General features: G+C 32.8%; 1 protein-coding gene across 1 annotated transcript in view; it reads left to right on the forward strand.

Moving 5' to 3' along the window:
• The first annotated feature begins 352 nt into the window (after positions 1 to 352).
• Positions 353 to 21,515, forward strand: part of LOC149477791 (uncharacterized) — a 92,308-nt gene continuing 71,145 nt past the window's right edge. The window contains exon 1 of the mRNA XM_089710381.1: positions 353 to 535. The gene's annotated coding sequence lies outside the window, so the exon portion shown is untranslated. The remainder of the gene's footprint in view (positions 536 to 21,515) is intronic.

The raw sequence follows: 21,515 nt of genomic DNA on the forward strand, positions 1-21,515 counted from the left end.
CACAAACGACATTATATTATAGCAAATAATTTCGATACGAATAAGTAACTGATACGTCATCAAAAACATTAACCTCATATTGAATGAAAGCTTAAAAAAACCTCATATCAAAACGAACGTCAGTGACAAGGCTTTAAATTTGGAAAAGGCCCATTCAAAAGCAAAATTTTCACCGCCTACAAATTCTTCCTTGCTTCAAATATACGTGAGCGGTGCCCTCTTACGTGATTCGGCGTCTCCCTCCCACTTTGCGGAAAAGCCTAGCTGCCTCTCGCTCACGTACACCCACTCGTTACTCCTACGGGTACGTGGTGACAGGGCGAGCTGAGCCCTCAGAGCTCAGTCTCAACCCGACGGCGGCCGAGCGCGCGTGTTATGACAATAATTCCAAATTCGAACACAATTTTAAAACCATTCGCGTTCTGAAATGAAATTTTGACGCCGCGATCTTTGAACAGCATTCGAATTTTGAAAAGATAGAATTTTGGACTGATTGATTGGTTCGGCCGCTGTGTGTGTGTGCTGCGTACAACAGGTGAGAATGAGTTTCAAAGAAATTAGCGTAGTAACCTTTTATTGTAGAAATATAGAAATGTTCAATGAAAAGCTGTATTAAACTGAATTAAAAAGTTATTTTTGTGTAAATTTAAAATTTGAATAAAGAAGAGCATTTTGAAATTTAGAATTATTGTTAAACTAGCTGCTCCGCGCGGTTTCACCCTCGTGGCTCCAATCCTGTTGGTTGTAGCGTGATGATATATAGTTTATAGCCTTCCTCGATAAATGAGCTATCTAACACTGAATGAATTTTTTAAATCGGACCAGTAGTTCCCGAGATTAGCGCGTTCAAACAAACAAACAAACTCTTCAGCTTTATAATATTATTAGTATAGATTCAAACGATATATTTTCTACGATGAGCGACGCGAAGTTTTCTTGAATTGTACATGTAAAACTATTGTTCTTGGTGTAAGGGGCAGACGACCGTTTCATTGATCGCGTGTACCTATACACAAGTATCTGTTCGGAACTACGACACTTACGTTTAGGAAGATGTTTTCCTGAAAGAAATGCTGCAAAATATGTTTAGAAGTTATTTATATAATATAGTTTTATTTCTTCAATTTTATACTATGATTTGTACGATTGCTGAGCAACAGGCTTTTTCATTTTACAGGTAGGTATCTACATATTTAAATTTCTTATAGCAAAAACCTTTAAAAGAAAATGTAAATGAAAATAATTCAAGCTCTCCTCAAAGCTTTGTTAATTCAAAAAAACTACAATGAACTGTCACCTTTTCACAAAAACGTAATAAAATACCTATCTTTTGAAACTGCAAATGGCCATTTATTGGCCTCTTCTATCAGCTACCCGTGACGTCACTTTCTCCGACCCTGTACCATTTTTTTCTTTTTTACAAATCTTGTCCTGAAAAAACGAATATTTAAATGAATATCCAATTTATTGCAGTCGTTAGGAAATTGTGTACCTATGTCTATGTACCTAGAAAATTGACTTTTCTATACATCTTTACATAATAATATACTAGCGGTCCGCCCCGGCTTCGCCCGTGGTACATATTTCGCAATAAAAGGTAGACTTTGTTCTTTCTCAGGGTCTAAAGATTGTCTGTGCCAAATTTCATCAAAATCGGTCCAGTAGTTTATGCGTGAAAGCCATACATACATAGGTACATACAAACCTTTCCTCTTTATAATATTACTATATTACATATAATATTATCTAGTATAGATATACTAATATTATAAAGCTGAAGAGTTTGATTGTTTGTTTGTTTGAACGCGCTAATCTCAGGAACTACTGGTCCGATTTGAAAAATTCTTTCCCATTTATCCAGGAAAGCTATAGGCTAATAATATATATTATCATCACGCTAAGACCAACAGGAGCGGAACAATGCGGGTGAAACCGCGGGGCACAGCTTGTAAATTATAAATGAACACTCACACCTCAATTTGCTTTACGACAAAACCTTTTTCTTTTTATTGCTTACCAATTTTTCATATTTCATAAAATATAAGAAACACAATACAAGAGAAATAACACGGTCAAAAGAAACCCACAAACTACCTACATACCAACCTACGTCATTCGTAATATATTGCAATTTAGCCTTTATTTACACAATTTGTATTTAGAAGTAATAAGCCTAGTTTACATCGGTTTATAGTCCACTAGCTGTGCCCCGCGGTTTTACCCGCATTGCTCCGCTCCTGTTGGTCTTAGCGTGATGAAATATAGCATATAGCCTTCCTCGATAAATGGGTTATGTAACACCGAAAGACCTTTTCTAATCGGACGAGTTGTTACTGAGATTATCGCGTTCAAATAAACAAACTCTTCAGCTTAATAGTATTGAGTATAGATTGAAATTATCTAACCAAACATTAAGGGCTTGGTCTAGTAGTGCAAACAAATGCATCCTGTCATCCTATATGTAAATAATACAAATGTACTAAGGGAAAGTTGCTCCACTTAATTTTTAAAAATTAAATCATTCGTATGCATAATTTATAATTCGTAATAAGTACCAAAAATGACAATTTGAAACAATTTTCGTGAAAATTACACCGGATGATTTTTTTTTTATCAGTAAACAAAATTTGCGAATACTTTCTATTGATATCTTCAACTTCATGTTTATATAACTGATCAACTTTTACAAAGAAATTTGGACGAAATATAAAAAAAATAAGCTTTCCATACAAAATTAATAACTCTATACATTTTTTTCGACCTAAGTTTCTTAGTGAAAGTTGTTCAGTTTAACTAATAAAACGGATAAACAAATTTTGTATATAATAAAAAAATGTAATGTTTGTGTTAAAAAATTATTAAATAGAAAAATACACAAATGAAAACAAAAGATATTTATTTCTGACTAGCTTCCGCCCGCGACTCCGTCCGCGCGGATGTCAGTCTTCGCGTCTTCTACAGATTTATTATACATATTATGTATAATATATAGATTTATATTGATAAACCTAATAAATCTTTTGCTAGCATTCTGATGCTTTATCGGTTGCACTGGATTTATCTCTTTTTTTTCAATCGCTTGAATGATATAGGATGGGTCCTTGATGGACATCGAATGCTGAAGTCTCGAATCAATCAATTCTGACTGTAGGCAATTTATGTAAAATCTTGATAATGGTCCATCATTTTATTTTGCCTAAACGTTACATATTTTTTTATATATTCTATTTTTAACGAATGATTCACTCCAGTCCAAACAGCAAATATGCAGACTTCTGCTTCTGCAACGTTTAGTTGTCCCTGAATTTGGAAAAAATAGTCATGATTCTTATCTATGACAAAAGTGTTATTTTTTGCATTGTATTTCAAATATTAAATTTTTTTTTTAACCGCATCTTCCGCATCTTCCGCATTCATGTCTTTTGCCGGAATTAGACATTTAACTTCTACTAGCCCCATTTTCCCTTTTTGATATGGGAGTGTATAAAGTAATTTTTTTAGATATTTCTCGTTATACTTTTAAAAAGTTATTATTGTCATTTTGCTCATTAGGTAAAGTAATTTCGATATCAGTTTTAAGTTTTTTGATACCTGCAATAATAACGTCATAATCGCCTTATCGATTACACCCTGTATACAATCCACCATCCACATTCATAATGTTTTCCTGTCCTCCTCTCCTCTCTCTCGCTGTTCACCGATACATTTTAAATGAGTAAATCTGCTACCACTGAAGGATGTTTCATTGTGATCAGCAAATTTTCACCACTGTTGTCGATTATTTGTTTTTCATTTTTAATCAGCAATTGGGAATCATCAGTTTTGTTTTTTGCAGATTGGTGATGTACCCTAACAATACGTCGAAAAGGGAAAGCATCAACGAATTATCGTTTTCGTCCTCTTTTTTTATTCTTTGCGTCTCTGTTACTTCTGTTTGTTTAGTTTTCAACACCCACTGAATTTTCTATGTTATTGTGATCTTCCATTACGTCTGAGTTTTGATGATGTGATGATAATCCATTCGTTTTAATATTGGTACTTAGAGTTGGTAGACTAAACTAGAAATGGCGGACTAAATTTGTCAGCGCGTCTGTAAGATCAGAATATAAAACCAACATCCTGTATTTAAGTTACAAAATTAATAATCAAACAAAATGCCGCTACGTTGAAAATGACTAGAAGAAAAAATTAAAACACCTCGGATCAATTTTGGAGTAAACAAATCATTTTCCCCGTATGGGGATTTCCCCGGATGAACTTGGGAAGTTCAAGTTCTCAATACAAGTTTATATTATATTTCGTATTTCTCAAACGAAAAATAAACATTTTTGGAACTTCAAAAAAATTATATTATAAGAAAATTTATGAGCTTACTTTAGTTTTAAAGAAATATACATCCCTTTACTGACACCCCGTAAAATAAAGAAATTGTTGCCAATCACCTTTGCAATCTATTTGGTTTCATTAACTTTATGTTCGAAGATAATTTTTTTTCTAGTAGTTACACGCGTATTTTTTTCGTTTATTTTCCATATCGAAATCAAATGTTTAAAAATATTTGCACAAAACTAAGATAAAAATAATCAATTAACAAAAATATTAAATTTAATGAAGTAGAGCAACTTTCACTTCGGTATGAAGGAAAATCGAGCGTAGAGCACACGTCAGAACGCTCCGGCCCAAGGAGCGCGACTAAAGAAATTCGCTAGGATTTTTCCTAATTATTTTAAATATTTTTTTAATATTTAAAGAATTATCAAAATTCAAAAAAAATTTTTTTAAAGGATTAATACTCATTGGTCTTCAACCAACTCGAATAAATTAATGGAAAAAATAACTTTTAGCGGTATTTATCAATAGATTTTGTAAGGCAAAAAATGGGAAATTTAATGAATTTATAACGTTCTAATTAAGAAAATCATAAGTTTTTCGGCAATTGTATTCAGCAGTTTTTTATAACGACTATATAAGGATAATAATGCGCTGATCAGATTGTGTAAATTGTAATCGGTTGCAACGTAGTGAGTGCACAAACTTAGCTCGAAATGTCTTTGGGGGAAAGAGACTTATCTTGAAGGCCTGATTAAGGTAACATAAAGTAACTTTATAAATGTGAAAAAATTCACGCGCATTGCGTATATAACACTTATTGATAAACAAGAAAAAAAAATTCAGTTTATCATTTCATTAGCCGGGAAAAAATTGTCAAAGAACTTGTTGAAAACGCAATTTTGCTAGACTGCAGCCTTAAACATATTAATGCAAAGAAATGTAATAGTTACAACTCTCACTCATTAATTACAAAAAATTGAAATAAACCCCGGACTATAGGTAATCAGAATATGCTACAGAAAAATATATTAATTATCTTCTTTCTCTACGTAGGTAATCCATACTAATATTATAAATGCGAAAGTAACTCTGTCTGTCTGTCTGTTACTCAATCACGCCTAAACTACTGAACCAATTTTCATGAAATTTGGTATGGAGATATTTTGATACCCGAGAACGGACATAGGCTACTTTTTATCCCGGGAAAATGACGCAATCCCGGAAATCCCACAGCAACGGGAACTATGCGGGTTTTTCTTTGACTGCGCGGGCGAAGCCGCGGGCGGAAAGCTAGTATTATATATTCTACTAAATTCCACCTAGTTCCAAAGAGAATCCTACTAACAAAGCCAGAAAGTTGAAGAGCAATTGTTAATACATACTCACCAATTCATGCAACCGTTACAGTTTTAAGAGACAAGTTTTCTACACCAAAGTATAAAACACACCATATTTCAAATTATGTTATGAGGGTTCAACCTATCGCTGGCCAAGTGCGGGTTGGCAGATGACACAATTGTCTTTGAACTTTTGATCATTGGACATACCCATTTCTTCAAATGATTTCCTTCACCAATTACAGCTCTAACGAAGTAAAAAATCTGGAAGTAAATTTAAAAATCTTTTCATTTTTTGCACATCCATGTCTCGAAACCCTGACTTTGAAGACTTAACCACTACACTACTTGAGTATTATCTTAAAGATTATGAATACAATGGTAAATGTTTATATCTCTTTCGTCACATCACGTCGTCTATATAACAAAAATAAACAAACATAAAACACAAATGCGTAATATGAATCACTTTTCGTAGCTGCAAAGAAAAACAAGGCTCGTTTGACGTAAATCGTAACGCCATCACGTAAACTCTTGCGCATGCGACGATGCTCCCGATTACTGTTTACCGGCCATCTTGTTTTGTGACGTCATCATTGTTTATTTGTTTGTACCTTCCAAATTCAAAACAAATTCGTTTGAAAACGCAATCTAATTATTTTAAATAGAAACTAAATCGCTTTCAAATGGTCAGAATTAAATAAAATTTAAATGGGATCACACGGAAGGCGTTTTCTTTCAAATAATAAAAAAATCATCAAAATTGCTTCACCTGTTCGAAAGTTACGAGGTAACAAACCTAAAAAAAAAGTCAAACTTGGAACCTACTTTTTTGCAGTCGATTAAAATATAGTTTATTTTTCACCTGATTAAAAGCCCATTTTTCTACCTGGTTAGCGTTAACAAACTTCATTAATATGGACCCTTCGTATAAATAAAGTTTAAATTAACATTGTCGCTAATTAAATGTAAATAAGTTAATTGTTAAATACCCTCAACCCTCGGCTTGATTGAAAAATGTTCTTAGCGGAATTTTTTACACGCACCTACTCCTTAATTAAAAAGAAAAAAACATATATTGTAAGGACTAATTGATTTTTAATTAAACTTATAAGTGTAAGTAACTGACGTAATTAAACTTAATAATTTATTTGATTCGTCTCTAACTCAAACATTTATTTATTCAATTAGACTTCTTCTAGAAGTACTTTTGAATCGTCTGAATCGGCTTCAACGATTGTAACTATTATATTTATTGCATTTTTTTTGTTTTATCTACAATTTCATAACCAAGAGAATTTCTAAATTCAAAAATGTACTAAGGTAATAATAGTATCGAACCCTTCGTGCGCGAGTCCGACTCGCACTTGGTCGGTTTAAGTATTTATGTTTTATTTTCATTCACATAATGACATAAATATTAAATAATGTTGATGCACAATATCAAAACTGTTTCTGATAATAATTAATTATGAACGAAACATAACAAAATAAATTAAAAATGTATATCGAAACTTACCTATGTATGAAGCCCAAGTTTGAAAAGTTAATTGCTCTTACTTATAAACTTTTTTAATCTGTGTTTAGAACTTTGTACTGATGATCGCTACTTTGTTTCTTTCGCTATCACGTCAAATTATTTAAGTGCCAAAGAGACGGAATTTTTAAAGCGAATACTTATAATTAAAATTGCATAATCATACTATCTTTATGTACGTATGTGAAAAAACAATTATATTTTAGATACGTGTGAAAGATAAACGAAAATGTTTTTTTTATATGCCAATAAAAAAATCTATCGGCCGAATTGGGAACCTCCTCTTTTCTTTTAGTTGTCGGTTAGAAACAGAACACGTTTATTTTTCGATACGTTTCCCCCCCCCCTCCCCCCGTTATAAATAAGAAAATCAGACTATTACGCATTCACGGCTAAACCACGAAACCAATGTATATGAACAATGTAATTAAAACAGTTAAAACTGTCAAAAATAGACTAGTTTTGGAACCAACTCTAAAAGGCTTGAAATTGGGGATGAAAAGTTTTATCTCTGGTTTTTTTCATTTTACCGCGAAGCACAGCAGTTTATAAAAAAGCGAAAGACAGAAATACAATATCAAATACCTATTATAATAATTGATATTCAGTTTCACAAACTGAAAGCTTTATAAAACCAACGTATTAAAAAGCACTCAACTTGAATCCGTTTCTATAACAAATCCCAAAGAAATGCAATAATCCTAATGAATTCGGTTAAAAATAGACGCTACAGTGAATCCTTTGTCGAGCATTTATTAAATAAAAATATACATTGTATTGATATTACAACTAGAGCTTATTTATAAATAATTTGGAAAATCCAAAAGTGCACGCCTCATAATTTTTTTTTAATAAATATTTATTAATTATTATTTTTGTTTATTTAATAACAATTAAACCACATCGAATCAGACCCTGAAAAATGAAAGGGTTCTATTCCTGAGCATACTCAAGCGTAAGAGAAAAAAAAAGACTCGATTAGTAAAGTATTTCGGTCGCTATCGTGTTAACAAGAAAAAGATCCGCACATACAGACACACGGACGTCCAAGACAGAACTTTTTTAAACTGTTTTTTAACTAGTTTAAATAACAAAAATGACATCAAAAATATCATGAACGTTAAAAATAGTGTTTTTTCTTAATATGTGTGTGTATGTATTATCTTACAAGTGCAATGTATGATACATAAAGACATTTTAAGTTTGAAAAATCAGATGTTTTGCGCGAAGTGACAGTAGTACCCACCTCAACGCTTCGCTTATGAGGCGTGCAATAAACTACTATTTAATAAACGCGAAAGTTTGTGAGGATAGATGGATGTTTGTTACTCTTTCACGCAAATGCTACTGAACCGATAACAATGAAATTTGGTATGTAGGTAGGTGAAGACCCAGAATAAGACATAGCTCATTTTTAAATCAGGAAATCCTACAAGAACGGAAAATATGGTTTTTCTTTGAAACGCGGGCGAAACAGCGGTCGCAAACCTTTTTGATATTAGATTTCATAAATCAATATTTTGTTTTAACAAAACTCAAAGTCGATTCGTTTGTATTTCATTTTATCTTTTCTTTTGTTTCGCGTATTTCCATAAGCTTGTTACCTGGTTGCTTTGAAGAGATTTTACTAAAATATATACCGAATCGAAATACTATAAACGGGAACTATACCTACGGGTTTTTCTTTGAAAACGTGGCGAAGCCGCGGGCGGAAAGCTAGTGTCATACAAATTCGGCCATCTTTTGAATAAAAGAGTAACAACCATCTAATCTTATATATAAAAATGAATCGCAAAATGTGTTGGTAAGCGCATAACTCGAGAACGGCTGAACCGATTTCGATAATTCTTTTTTTATTATATTCCTTGAAGTACGAGGATGGTTCTTATGTAGAGAAAACGTAAACATGTACCACGGGCGAAGCCGTGGCGGACCGCTAGTATCTAATATATCTAATATTATCTAATATATATTATAAAGGCGAAAGTTTGTAAGGATGTATGGATGTATGGATGTATGGATGTTTGTTACTCTTTCACGTAAAAACTTCTGAACCGATTACAATGAAATTTAGCACACATATAGAGGGTAACTTGTATTAACACATAGGATAGTTTTTATCCCGGAAATCCCACGGGAACGGGAACTATGCGGGTTTTCCTTTGCAAACGCGGGCGAAGCCGCGGGCGGAAATCTAGTCCATTAATAAATCTAGTAAACTTTCAGATTTATTTCGGCTGACACAAATTATCACATTACTTACGTCCAATTAAGGGGCCAAATTACCCTGTTAGCCTAAATCCCATCCCCTAACCCATTTGGGATTAGCAACATAACCGAATATCATTGGGGATAAAAACCAATAAAAACCCACTCGATTGCGTCGATATTTTATATACATTCTTCTTTCATACGTATACAGCGTTTTTATAAATTACTAGCTGTGCCCCGTGGTTTTACCCGTAGTGCAGTGTTAGTCTTAGTGATAATTAATATTATAATATCCTCGATAAATGGGCTATGTAACACCGAAAGAATTTTTCGATCGTTTCTGAGATTAGCGCGTTCAAACAAACAAACAAACTCTTCAGCTTTATAATATTAATATATTGTATAGGTATGTGTTTGTCCTAATAATATACAAATTCATTCACATAATATGTATTTTGTAAATTTATATATTCAATACATAAACGTTAAAGTCAACCTACTCACATACGTGGAATCATATTTGAGTAGGTAGTCATTTTCAAGTTACATTTCAATTGAAGCTACAAAATTGACGAAGTCAAAAGCAATTTTTGCCAGCCCTACTTTGATAGGGTTGATCATTTATAGTATTGCCATGATATTTTACTCTCAACGCGCCTAAAGAACTTCAAACGAAAGCGTGTAGAATCCAAAGGATAAAATACCTTTTTTTTTCATTACCCCCACTTCTGATTCCACAGTTAGCCCCATTTAAAATCTAATACAGTTTTAGGCGTGCAAGTTTACTCGCACACTAAGTGAAGTGCTGAAAGGCAGAACTAAAATATCTCTTGCTATTACGAGTGAAGACGATTCGGCTTGGCTTAATCCGCTTAGCCGTGTTATGCCGAAATGCTCTACTATAGTTTCCCGTTTTATCTTACAAAGCTAAAATTCGAAGAAATGTATTGTAATATGTTATTATTGCAATATGTTGCTTGCTTGTGTCTGTCTTGACCGTAGTTGACATTTCTTTTTTGGTATTCAATTTCAGTTATAATCTTGACCAAGTTTAAAAATAAGGTTATGATTGCAAATTATATTTGCTATTTAATATTTTTCTACAAATAGTTTCACTATCTGAGAAACTGTTTCCCCTATAATTATGAATTTACTCAGAGACACTTTTACATCAATTATCTTGGTAATTTAAAAGTCCCTATTCAAATTTAACTGTAATTTAGGAAGTAAGAATTACTATCTACGTTTAGAAAATATCCTAAGGTCTACTTTGATTAAAATTTAAACGAGTGTTTATAATTTTTGTTGGACAACCCATTATAATACCGTACAACCACAGATTAGGTACTAAATAGTAACTTTCCCGAATTGCTTTCAATATTTTCTTTTACTTTATAAATTACGAATCAAATACATGTGATTTCTATTTAATAGCAAATAGCTTGTTTCCAATGAAAATTAATTTCAATTTCAATAATTATCAATCAAAACTCCAACTTAATGTTATCATTAGAGCCCTGTACCTACCCTTTATATTGCCATTGAAAGCCCTGAGTGCTCTGAGGTGAGGTCATGTACAATCTAACTCAATTAGTTGAGTGTGAATTAGTCGCGATAACGTGCCGAGGGACGGGTGAAGGACGAAGCTGTAGGGCTGTCAAAAATAATCTTCATAGTTAGACTAGCTTTCCGCCCGCGGCTTCGTCTGCTTTGTCTAATACCTAATAAATTACATACTTAAAGCTTCTTCTTGAATCACTCTATCTATAAAAAACGCATTAAAATCCGTTGCGTAGTTTTAAACATTTAAGCATACATAGAGGGGACATAGGGACTTCATGACGTGTAATTTGAAACACCAAATTTTATAAATTTCGATAGATGGCACTATTAGAGTTAATTTTCTTTGACCACGCAGTCAGCTGTTGATACCTATTTACATCAAAGAGATAATATTGTTAGACGTAACATTTGATTTAATATTTTGTGGATGAACAGTTGTCAATGTAGGTGTCATAAGTAATTATTTCATGTCTGAACATGCTTAGTTGTCGAATACTATAAAAAGCCGCTTTCCTTTGACTCGTGGCGCATTCGCGCCCAGCGTCGTATAAACGTTTATACGACGCTCGACCCAACTACCCTCACTTTACTAATAGTCGTTGACTTGCTGCGTTTTGTTATCAACTACCTACAACAATTAGGTAGCTGTGTAGAATCGCAGTACATTCTTATTACATTCAAACTAATATTTAACCCGGCCTCGCGTGTTATCCATACTAATATTATAAATGCGAAAGTAACTCTGTCTGTCTGTCTGTTACTCAATCACGCCGAAATTACTGAACCAATTTTCATGAAATTTGGTATGGAGATATTTTGATACCCGAGAAAGGATATAGGCTACTTTTTATCCCGGGAAAATGACGCAATCCCGGAAATCCCACCGGAACGGGAACAATGCGGATTTTTCTTTGACTGCGCGGGCGAAGCCGCGGGCGGAAACCTAGTTTCTTATAATATTTTAAGTAATATGAATGCTTTTCGAACATTATAAGAGGAGCGTGGTTACAGACAGACTGAGATGTCTCATCTCTTGATGATGTTACCAAGACATTAAATCTGAACTACCGTCACCTATTTCGCCGCAATTTATATGTTGATAATTTTTTTACACTTACACCCGCGTCAAATTAACCACAAGAAAATAACTATAACAAGTGAAGCTACGGGCAGAAGCTTGTTAAATTTTAATAATGTTTATCATGCTGACATGAAAATAAAAGTGACATTTTCGGACATAATTGAACTGAGTTTATAAATATATCGTGAAAATATTTTCGTTCATATTTTCTAGTAAATCGTTAATGAGGGCTCTGTCGGTGTGGTTCCTCATTAGACAACAATGTATAGCAATAATAAAAATAATTTATCACTAAATATTCCTTCAAGTTTTAATTAGCGCTATTTTTAACATGTAGCCTGATCCCATGCTAAGCTATTCGGTTGTGTTATGAAAACCAAATTGCCGATAAACACACCTACATAGTTTTAAATATACCTATAGATAATTAATACCCAGACACAGAGTAAACATCGATGTTCATCACACAAATGTTTAACCCTGGGTAAAAATGGTACCTACGAGCTCTGACTTGGAAGGCAGGGTTACTACCTATGGTCGCGGAAGAATTCTAACAAATACCCGCGGCCCCATCATTAAAGCGGCTCGACGGAACACAGTGGGGTTTTAGTCGGTAAGAATCCGACATAACCCACGGCTCCTTCCCCGGGGGCCGTGGGTATCTTTGGAAGATTTCCCCACTATATAAAAAAAGGGTTACTACCAATAAAGCCAAATGGTCAGTCAATTCGCTTAAAAAATACAATCCTTTTTATACTTTTATGCGCGATAAAAATATTAAAATAAATATATAAATAACAAAGTGGCAACCCTAGTTGTTTCTACTGTTTCTAGTTGATTAAAGCTTGCACTGGTGATAAATGTTATTACTATAGGGCCTTCAGAACTACTGACCTAGCGCAATCTAAATACCTTTTCGAATAAATACATTAACATTAATAGATTTAAACGGATTTAAAACGTGATTTATGATATTTAAACGGATTTAAAACTTGATTTATGAATAGTAATCTCAAAGCTTACAAAGGTGCTAATTAAAGATCCTTTGATCAAATTATTTTATTTATTATTTTTTATTTATTAGGTACACTTTACTGTGCTGGTACATATTTGTACCTATGTATTTGTGATTTTATACGAATTATTATCGTAAAATTCGGTTGTAATGAGCATTTATACGATACTAGTGGTCCGCCCCGGCTTCGCCCGTGGTACATATTTCGCAATAAAAGGTATGTCCTTTCTCGGGTATCAAAATATATCTATACCAAATTACTATCGGAACATCACATATTCATTTATTTATTTATGAAACCTTCATAGCTTATAAATCTGCTGCACATCTTCCTCGCACCGCTATAGCGTATCATTGGTGGAAACGATCACATAGTTTCATAGCATAGCATAACATTTTTGTAGCATAGCTGCGTACCACACACTTTCACACACACACACAATCACATCTTATATAATATCATGTCTTATTTAATACTAGAGGTCCGCCCCGGCTTCGCCCGTGGTACATATTTCGCAATAAAAGGTAGCCTATGTCCTTTCTCGGGTATCAAAATATATCTATACCAAATTTCATGCAAATTGGTTCAGTAGTTCAGGCGTGATTGAGTAACAGACATACTGACAGAGTTACTTTCGCATTTATAATATTAGTATGGATGTTAGAGGTAACTTCAGGATTTTTTTTATCGAGCAAAATTTTTCCAATCGTGTTTTGGAAACAGTCATCCCATCACACACGTTCTGTAATAGGTACATATTAGAAATTTCAGTGCGAAAAAACTTCAATATTTTCAATTATAGCTCATAGATAACAGTCCATTTTGTCGTTTCCACCTACTAAGGGCCCATAAGATCTTTTTTCTTCCCTTACTAAACAGCAACTTTCCTCTTTTAATACATGTTGCTGTCAGTGAATATCCCTTTTAAATCGAATCTAAATACGTCCGATATTTCAACAATCGCTTTTTTGTCGAAGCTTTAAAAAGCTTACCTTGCTTCAAAAATAAATTCTTCTATTTCTATAAATAACACTAGGTATATTCTCGACACTCTAATATGAGTGAAAAACACTCTAAAGTGAGTTTGTCTCTATTGATTTCACTTCAGGTCACCCATACAAATGCTCTCTTCTGTATTCTCTTTGTTATTTTCTTTCAATAGGAATCAAACAAAAATAAAATATAAGCTTCCATTTATTAGGTTCGAGAAATTGTGAAGAAAATGTTTTCGCGAATAAGCTATTTTTTTTTTCACGTATATTTTTGTACTAAGTCAAAGATTATTTTCCGCTGAAAGACAGGTTTTATGTGCCAAAAATTAAATTTCGTTTAAAAAAAGAGCGTGTGTGCCGAGCACCGCTGTCAGAAGTGAAACTTCTTTTTCGAGATGCAATTAGCAATATCGTCGCCTTACTCCATGACGTGATTGATTTCTTTTAGTTTAATTTAGAATTGTTTCATATTAAATGTGTATTTTTCTACGTTAGTATAATTTTAATGAAGAAAGATATCCTTTCACATGAAATGAATATCAAAGGAAATACACACATAATATTATCGATACCAATGACTTCTAATAGCACGAAGGTTGTTATGAATCCCGTCACAGAATATTAAATTGCAATCTCAATTTGCACAGATAATATAATACTATTTTGTTGGCATAAAGGTGCCTTTCTACTAGAGATGTTGCTATGTTGCTGTGTATGCGTTTGTTATCCACCAATCATATTATAAAGTAAGGAAATATTTTTAAGTTCATAATAAAATAAACAAAAAAGTAATATTAAATAAGACATGATATTATATAAGATGTGATTGTGTGTGTGTGAAAGTGTGTGGTACGCAGCTATGCTACAAAAATGTTATGCTATGCTATGAAACTATGTGATCGTTTCCACCAATGATACGCTATAGTAAGCACTAAAAGAAAAATCTTTTCTTATTATTCCATTTGTAAAATTCTTATAAGTACTAGCCTAATCTAATTCTTATTCTACTATAATTCTTATGCTAGTGCTAGTGCTAGTTGCTAGTGTCAAAACACATATGCATATTATTTTACTATCTATTGGTGTAGCTTTTATCTAGCGTATCTTATTATGATATAATTTCCAAAATTGTATCACTCGCTGTTAGGGACCTTATAATAAAAAGTGAAACTGTTCGAACCGTTCCGAACACTGCTTTGTGTAGCGCATGTCGCGTGACGGTCAGCTGCCGAGTAGGTATACCTACTCGGCAGCCGCGATACACGCGACATGCGCTACACAGACCAAAAAGTTTGAGACGATGTAATAAAAGTTTCACTTTAATAAATAAATACCACATCTCTAGTGGAAAAGCACCGTAAAGCTTTATCTGTGGGATATCGATAATTAGCGACGAGATTGATGTCCGCTCTGTTGAGTGCTTCTTAATTGAACGCGTAATAGTTTTATAAATTTGTTTTGTGTTGGCTTTTATGTATTTACAACGTGACCTTTTAGTATGTTATATATTATGTGAGTCTTTGTTTATTTTAAAGCTTTTTTTTAAGTATACGTTAATCATAATAATATGTAAATGTACAAATTCAAAACGCAATAATTGCAATTTGGTAAGTTCTTATTTAAAAATTGTAATACCTTGGATAATTTTTGGAATTATTGAAACAAAATTATTGGACTTTTTAAAAAATTTCGCATACACAACAAAGTTTTATGTGCTTTCATTGAATACAGTAAATTGTGAGTGCATTAAAAGTCAAATAAAATGGTTCTCCGTTCTATCAATAACAATTTTGACAAGTAAAGTTTTCGATTATGAAAAATCTCACTCTAACCTGTTCATCCCTTTAAATAAAATGTCACTTAGATGTCAATCCTTGTTGCTTCGGGGCTTAAAGTATATCAATACCGTTGTAATTGTATCATAAAAGCTCAAGTGAATTCTTATTCAGTCAGTTTGCATAATTTTGTATACCTACGGAACCGCGGGTCTCTATTTGCATAATTCGGTAAAACATACCATATATTATTTGTTTACATTACTTAAATAACATTGTATTTTGCAATTACCTATATATGTAGGCATATAAGTAACTTTAGCAAAATCGGTTTAATAATCTGAATTTCCACTATAAACATAACTGATCTAGTTTAATTTTATATATCTGTCAAGCAGTTTTTGAGTAAAATCATAATATACAAACAAAAATCCAATCGTTTTTTCTTCATCAGTAGTTTACATTGAAATAAAACTTTACAGTAATTATTATAAAACTAATTTATTCAGTCAGTAGGTACTTTGGTATATTATGCTCTGTCCTTTACCTGAAGGTTGCCTGGCAGAGATGGCTTAGAGCCATAAGGCCGCCATTTGTACATTTTGAATGGTTTTGTTGTACTTTTATTTTATAAGACTGTTGTACAATAAAGAGTAAATAAATAAATAAATAAATAGGTACTACATGAAAGTAATGACTAAGAAAGTACTTATTGTGAAGTGTAAATTATTTTGCTATTAACCTACGCCGAAGAAAATCTACGTCGATTTTAATGGATATTTTTAGAATGTTCTCGATTAATAAAAACACTTCTGTCAAGGTTACGTTCCCTCAAGATTGAAGCCTTAAAGAATCGCGAACAAACTTTATTTTTCTTTACTTTTACAAGGTATTTATTTATTAAAATCCTTGAAATTCTCGTTAATTGAACTTGAGATACACGAACTCATAATATTGCGAAATACTGAAAAGTTAGAAAAACGGTATTTCTCAATCAGTGGAATACACATAATTTTATTTGAATAACAACGTATTTGACTTGTAGATTTCGTTAAAAAATATTAGCTACTAGCGGTCTGCCCCGGCTTCGCTCGTGGTACATGTTTATTAACATTTTCTCCCCGTCCGTACTCAAGGAATATTACCTACATATAGATTAAACCAAATCGGTTCAGCCGTTCTCGAGTTACACGTATAGCGATTCATTTTTATTGTATACTAGCGGTCCGCCCCGGCTTCGCCCGTGGTACATATTTACGTTTTCTCTACATAAAAACCATCCTCGTACTTCAAGGAATATAATAAAAAAAGAATTATCGAAATCGGTTCAGCCGTTCTCGAGTTATGCGCTTACCAACACATTTTGCGATTCATTTTTATATATAAAGAAGATTTAGAAAATAAATTCTGTTTGAAATCTATTGACGTCTCTCATTTCTAAACATAGGTCCCTAATACTCGCGTAAAATCAAACCCAAAAAGACTATACCTATTAAGTACTTACATTGAAATTTTGTTTTTTGTATTTATCTACTAGATTAGTATGGATTTGTCTTTGATACGCGGCCATGTCACATTATAATTTTATTGGAATAATGAGGTCTCATTTTTCGTTTATGTAAACGAGCTTTTATAGCTTTCATCTATTGTATTTTTATCTGTATAAAATATAATTTTAAAAGTCGGGAATATCTTGAGAAAACTTAAACCAATATTAATGTTACTTACACTTGTTGATTCTCCTCCATATTTATTTATTTTACAAATATTAATCCATCCTTACATAGGTACCTTACATAAATGACGAAATTGAACCTACAACCTTTTTGAACTACTGGGTAACCAGCTGTAATAAGCTGATCCTTCGACTTGACTCGAAATAATAACAAAATACATCTTACATCAGTCAAGAGTCAAGTCTAATCCATATTTAATGTCAAAAGGTTCAAAACGCTCCAGTAATTCCGAGCTAATCTCGTACAAACAAACAAAATACCTCATTATAATATTAGGCGGATAAATCAAATGCAAATCGACCATTTTCGGATTCAGCGTTTCTATAAGAGCCCTTCAATGGAGTGTAATATCTATATTTAGCCCGTTTTCAGTGAATTTCGAAGTACTTGGGTTATCTAGGTTATCTACACTATGTAGGCGTGAAATCAGTTCGTACAATGAACAAGGCTTTAGCCTTTATAGCGCATTATAAAATGTGAGAATGTGGCTTATTGTGGATTTGGCAGAAATATTTAGAAATATAATACTTTTTATTAGATTTTGAGATGCGATTTATTCATTGTATTATTTAGCCCGACATTTGGAAAATACAGCAAGTGAGGTTATGGGCAGACTATATTTTTTGATACCATTCAAGAAAACAGTAGAAAGAAAAACATTTGTTCGTTGTAAAATCAAAAAAATTAAAGTGAATTGTCCGTATTTAAGCAAAAAGGAACCACCCAGCAAAAACGCACTTCTGAGATATCAAAGGATTTACAAAAACATTTGCAGCTCTGTTAGATGAAGTAAAATTAAAATTTATTTTATTTAAATTCATTGATAAATTACTTATTTAAGTATGTGTATATAAATTTGCTCTGAATATTCTTAAACTTTCTAGATAATTAAGAAAATGTGCATGTGGTTCCTTTTAACATTTATCAATTGATAGGTTTTCTCTTATACAAAAAGGAACCACATCCCAGGGATTTAATGATATAAATGAAACTATGTATTTATAATATCGTAATTAAAGCTTTAATTAATAAAATATATAAAATAATACTTATATAGGACGTTTATTCGACGTTATCATCAAATTGGATTTCGAAATCCACCGTGTCTAGTCCATCTATGTGGTCTTCTATTGCATCATCACTAATGAGACCGTTATAAAAACTGTGCATCTTGTGGAATGAGATGTAATATGGACTGAATATCGCTAGAAGGTGAAAAAAGCTTCTCCAGAGGCAGCGACGTATAAGGTTCTTCGTTATCTTCTGTAATAAATAGAAAAAAGCTTTACATCAAAATAATAAAGCCGCGTGGCTTTTATACGTAGGTAGGTATATGGCGACAGCAAAATATTATTAGTTCTTATAAAGCCGTGTCCCTACTAGACGACTAAGTATGTTGTATGTACATGCACCATGTACAAAAAACTGGCTAAGTGCGAGTCGGACTCGCGCAACGAAGATAGATTATCTATAAAAACGCCAAAAAAATCACGGCTTATTGTATGGGAGCTTCTTAAATATTTATTAAGCTATTGCATAGCTTCTATCGCGGGCCTTGAGCGCGGGGACCGAATCGAGAAATTCTGTTACGAAAAAACCTTACGCTCTCCACTCCGACGGGCTCGGAGGTGTGGCTTGAAGGCATGCTATGCAATAGCTTTACCGTGGCAGTCCCCGAGTGCCACACGTCTTTTTTTATTCTGTTTTTTAGTATCTGTTGTTACAGCGGCATCAGAAATACATCATATGAAATTTCGACTATCTAACTGTCACGGTTCATGAGACAGAGGGATAGACAGACGGACAGCGGAGTCTTAGTAATAGGGTCTCGTTTTACCCTTTGGGTACGGAACCCTAAAAATTATACGCAACAGTGGCAACCCTAGCAAAAAATTAAATAAACTTGTTAAAATTTTGAATTTCGCAGGCTAGGGCCTTGTTCCGGTCAAAACAGTTTTAAAATCAAACAAATAATTATATGCGCTGAATGATGTGGCTGAATGTACTGTACTGAATCTGAATCTAAACGTATTTTACCAAAATAGTAGGTAGGTACCTAGATCATCGACAGTTATTTTTAAAACAGGGTTTAGACTTTAGTAGTTTCATCTCACAATGACAGATGAATCGTAACAAAATGATCTCTTAATTCGACTCGCCGCGCCTTCGTGAACAACGACATTGTCGTTAAAATACGTAAATCCACAGAGGATTCCTCTTGTACTTACTTAATGAACTATCTTCTTAAAATCACACCACAATCGGGAATGAATCAAAAGTGGATAAAGCGTACCTGCATCTCAGATTCAATAAGTACTTAAATGCATTAAATAAAACTACTTACCCGTTGTATCTTCATTATTATCTTCGGTGTTCGTCTCCAATGCTTTTCTTACCAATTGCTTGCTTATTTATTTATTACTAAACATTTTCACATTTAATTTTAAAGGTAAATAACAAAAACAATAGAACTTACTTCGCGGAGGAAAAAAACACCGTCACGTATTCGAACTACTTCGCTGAATGTCACCTATATTGACAGATGTTCGACGTTTTACTTAAAAAATTGGAGTTTTGCACTTAAGTAATGAAATACGTTGTTTAAAGATGAGAAGCATTGTAACAAGTCAAGCCATTTGGTTCCATATAGCGATGATGGGTTTCAGAATGTTTTACAATATTTATTTATGCATAATAGAACCGAATGCTTGTGGTTTTATTTTGCAATAAAAAATTACAATTAAATTATGTATTTATTTTACGCATAACCATACCACAGAAACCTGGTTCCATTTTGTGTATTAAAAATAATTGTTATTAATAGAAATATGTGTAATGTATAATGGTACCAAGTAGGTGTGGATCTGTTTTGTATAAAATGACATGATAGTAATATCGTTTATTTGTTTGAACAAAGCAGTCCCGTGATGCTGTGGTTCGGTTTTGCTTAATATGGTATTATTCGTTGTTGCTGGTGGTTCCTTTCTGCTTTTAGTATACCTTGTTTCCAACGTAAAAATCATGTGGTTCTTGTTTGTATAAGAATTTAGACCACTTTTGAATGAGTATTCTTCAATAAAAGTAAAAAACGAAATTTGTCGAGTGGTTCCATTTTGCATAAATACGGACAATTAAGATAAATACTTTAATGATTAATACTTACTGATCTGGAATCTCTAAGGTTTGAAGTAGAGCAATATTTCTAAATTTTGAGATCAGAAGACAATATTGTAATTTTAAAACCAAAAAAAACGCAATACACTGGGGTAGATCCCTTTAAAAATAATAAAAAGTGCAAAAAAATCGCAGTCGGATGAAACCCATTAGAAAAGGAGGGGAATATGATGAAAATTAAAGGAAAAATAAATTACGGTCAATCCGAGTTCGGGAAGTGGGAGGGGGGAGCTTTTAAGAGAAAAAAATGGTTTCTCTCGATTTCCGACAAAACTACAAGTCCTACGGAAAAAAGTTCAATGGCAAAGTTGTAGGTAATAAAAAAATCTACAACTTTTGTATTGACAATTTTTTCACATAACCTCAAAATTTAGGTGAAAAATTAAAAAAACCAAGTTTTTGGTTTTTTATTTTTAACTACTTCAAAATTTATTTTTTTTCTACGACATTTGGTAGAAACTTGCTTTATTATGTCCCAAATACACTGTAATTTATTTGATTGAAAATATTTATTTTTTCGCCTTATTTTGAATTAATACCAAAAAAACAACCTAATTTTCAATCGAAAAGTCACCCGTCAAAATATCAGTTTTTTTCAAAAACTTTAGGAGCCTTTTATTCATCAAAATCTCTACTTTTATATGGTGTAATAAAAATAAACCTTACCATAGTAAATGTTCTCAGGAAATGCTTACAAACAGTGTCATAATTAGCTTTTACTAAATCAGGCACACTTCTCGAACTCTATATCTTCTCTTGTA

Source organism: Colias philodice, chromosome 24, assembly GCF_061535455.1.
Source record: "Colias philodice isolate Cphi_HAF_F1 chromosome 24, ilColPhil1 Martin Lab GWU primary, whole genome shotgun sequence".
NCBI lineage: Eukaryota > Metazoa > Arthropoda > Insecta > Lepidoptera > Pieridae > Colias > Colias philodice.